Raw genomic sequence first — 3,896 nt, forward strand, 5'->3', positions numbered from 1 at the left:
ACCATTCTAAATTAAAATGATTATCTAATAATGTAACCTAATAATTTAAACCTTTAATACTTTAAATGATATTATCTAATATAATATATTACCACGAAAAGTAACTGATATATTACTAAATCTGCCAGTTCAAAGTGAACGTACATATAACGAATATTTTCTATATTGAATATGTACCACGAAAAGGAACTGATAGATTATTCGAAGTGAAAATTCAAATTGAACATACATACTGTGACGTGACATTTTGTCAGTCACCCAGAAAAACAGCATAACGCGAGATCCTGGGTCCTTCAGGGTCAACGGGCGAGCGCACAAGCGAATGTGCGACATTATTTATTATTCTTATTTCCTTTTTGCGATTATTATACTACTTAATTTTATTCTTTTTCTTGCGATTATTGTATTACTTTTCTTTTTTTCTTCTTGTCGCTATTTAGTTAAATTTTAGTTAATATTAAGACGATTCTGAGCTCGGATTTTGCCGGTAATTTACGATCAGAGCCGGTGGATGCGCTGTATTCTTGTGTTCGGCCGCCTCACCTATCACTAGAAGAGAGAAGACGTCGCCTCCCACGAGGAAGAGATTGCTGTATGAAGAATTTGGCTGAAGTCACGAGAAGCGCGGCACACGCAGGTCGTATTATTTCATATTTGTTATTAATGTCGCTATTATTTGGTGGATTATCGCACCCTCATTGCAGACGCCTCGGAGAGAGACGTCAGCTGGGAACGGACTCAAAGGCAGAACATCCGCCGAAGCATCGTGTCCCACAACGATCGATGGAAGATCGTCAAGCGACAAGGAAGCATTTTCGGACTTTTGGAAAAGCGCGCCACAGCGTAAAAGAATCCGCGACACGCAAGGACCCGCGGGATTCGTCGCGGGGTCACGCGGTCGCGGCGACCCAATTAGAGCAAGCAGAGGCCGATAAGAGAGGGCCTGACGACCTGCGTGAATCCGCGGAAACTTCCGATCGGCACTTGTGCAGTGACGGACCTCGAGTAAGGACGCAGGATCTCGCCCATAACTTGTCAGGAATTTGAAGAATATTCGTCGAAGATGAGCACTGCTATCGGCTCTCGTACAGACTTTGAAGGAAGGGACTGAGGAGGAGTATCTTGGTGAGGCGAGCGTTATTCGTTTTATTGTAAAGCCACCGATCGCGTAATCTTTTGTGAGTGTCTTGAGCGGATCGCGTGTGAGAATTTACGCGGATTTGATTCGGTCGATGTCGTACCGGCAAAGAGTAACGTCATTGTTTCTGTCGATGAGCGCGTGCCATCCGCTCGAGCGTAAGAGTTTATGAACTCAGGATTGTCGTTATTGCTCGCCCGTGTCACTGCCAAGTCATATTGTTCGTATTAATTGTTGAGATTCCGGTTTGTTTAAGATTAGAGTCGATCCGCGTGCCACCGCTCAGCATTAGGCTGTTGGTGTGCTGAAAGTTCTTAGAGTCGAACATTTCTAAGTGCCGTCGTCGACGACCTTGCCATTGTACTTTCTGTAATAAAGTAAACTTGTCGTCGACGCGCGACCGCGGTATTCTGTAAATTACGTCAGCTCATGTATCGACGCGAACTGAATAAAGTGGGAACTCTTTGTTATTCTTAATGTTAATTTCTGTCTGATTATTTCTGTCTGTCTCTACCTCGTTCTCCGACATTGTTTCCCGCATATCGCGAACCACCCCCTCTACCAATTTCGTTGGCTGAGCTAGCTGAGCCTGTCCGTCGCGAATTCCGTTGCTCTGTAATTTCTTTGTCCGAGCGTAACATCTTAATTTAGTGCGAAGAGTGGCACGCTCTCTCGTGCCTGGCGCCCAACGAAAATTAGTACGGCTCGAATATCGTAGCACATAAAATTTAAGGAAGAACCGCACTTTTGCTAATTACATTATTGTGTCCATCTTTTGAGCTATCGCGTAAAAAGAGCAGCGGATGAAGTGACGAAGTTGTGCCGTTCCTCACAAGTACGGTCACAATACATATAAGTAAAACAGATTAGAATTTGTATATTACAGTTTTCTAGAAAATAACTGCAATATGTTATTCTTAGTGCACAAAATATAAAAGTTGGTTATTGAGATTTAATTTAAAATTTATACTAGACCGTACAATAAAAAATAATTGCTTGTAATTTCAGAGTATCAATTTGTTAATGACTCAAAAAAGAACATGGCGGCCTGCTCTCAAATTTTGATGAATTTCTCGATGTCAAAAGTAATGTCAAAACTATTACAGAGTAGGTATAATAACTCATGAAATACAAAAAGTATTGCATTAGAACCGTATCTTTAAAAGCTCTATTACGAAGTGAATACACAGAATTATGTAGAAATGTAGAATTTTTCTTCTTTAATTTTTAATTCTCTCTCTGCCAATCAATGGTTAAAGCGAATATTTAAATTAATCATTATCGAAACACTGTTACATTTTGTAGCACTTTGTGAACCAACTGACAAACAACATACATGATAACTATGATAGTTATACTTGATATGCTGCTTTTAATCTAAACTATTTTCATAACTTTTACTTCAACTATTTGTTTCATCCATTGGAAGTTTTTTGAGAGCAGGCCGCCATGTTCTTTTTTGAGTCATTAACAAATTGATACTCTGAAATTACAAGCAATTATTTTTTATTGTACGGTCTAGTATAAATTTCAAATTAAATCTCAATAACCAACTTTTATATTTTGTGCACTAAGAATAACATATTGCAGTTATTTTCTAGAAAACTGTAATATACAAATTCTAATCTGTTTTACTTATATGTATGTATGTTCAATTTGAATTTTCACCTTGAATAATCTATCAGTTCCTTTTCGTGGTACATATTCAACATAGAAAATATTCGTTATATGTACGTTCTCTTTGAACTGGTTGATTTAGTAATATATCAGTTACTTTTCGTGGTAATATATTATATTAGATAATATCATTTAAAGTATTAAAGGTTTAAATTATTAGGTTACATTATTAGATAATCATTTTAATTTAGAATGATACAAATTTTTGGGGTCAATTTTCAAAGGATGATATTCATTGGGTTTTTTATTTTGTGATTAGGTAATCGTTTTAATTTTGATAGGTTCAATTTTTGTAGTTTTCATTTTTCTATAATCTTCTTGTTTTATTTTTAAAAAATTTTCTGTACTTTCTTGCTTTTCTTTATTGCTTGTCTTTGTACACTCTGTTATTAATAAACTACCGACGTGTTTTAAATACGTTCCAATATTTGACGCAATTGTTGGTACACTATATTTTTTAGTAATATAATTAAAATTAGCTATCTTATTTACTACTTTGAGACAATCATCATAAACTGAAGGATCGTATATATCAAAAAATTCTGTTACTTTAGGATTATACTCTTTTACTGCAATAAGAAACCGCCCTAATAATCGAAGTCTGACACGTATCATATCTTGTTGTTGATGAGTGTACTTGATGCACAGTTTATTCGCATATGTTATTAATAATTTATCGTATCTAATAGATCGTGTAATATTATCTTCCCTCAAAACTGGAAATAAAAATTTTCTTACGGTCTCACTTGCACATTCATGAATCCTTCCCATCACCGCACGTCCTAAAATCTGTACATTTCTGTCTCCTTTGAGTATATTTGTACATTGTTTAAAATGGTGTCTAATATTATTTTTAGTGAACCATCCTTTACAATTTGCACAACACGTAAAATGTTGTACTGTTTTACGACTTTCCTTAGAAGGCCGTCGGCAAACAATTAACTGTCCTGTATTTACGGAAGGATCTGTATTATATATGAAATTTCCTTTCTTTCTAATAGTCTCTATAATTTTTTTTTTTCCAAATTGCCTAAAATATAAATACTATTAACTAATGCATCTTAATAATAGAATCAAACTT

The sequence above is a fragment of the Cyphomyrmex costatus genome, unplaced genomic scaffold (genome assembly GCF_001594065.2).
Source record: "Cyphomyrmex costatus isolate MS0001 unplaced genomic scaffold, Ccosl1.0 scaffold1124, whole genome shotgun sequence".
Classification (NCBI taxonomy): Eukaryota; Metazoa; Arthropoda; class Insecta; order Hymenoptera; family Formicidae; genus Cyphomyrmex; species Cyphomyrmex costatus.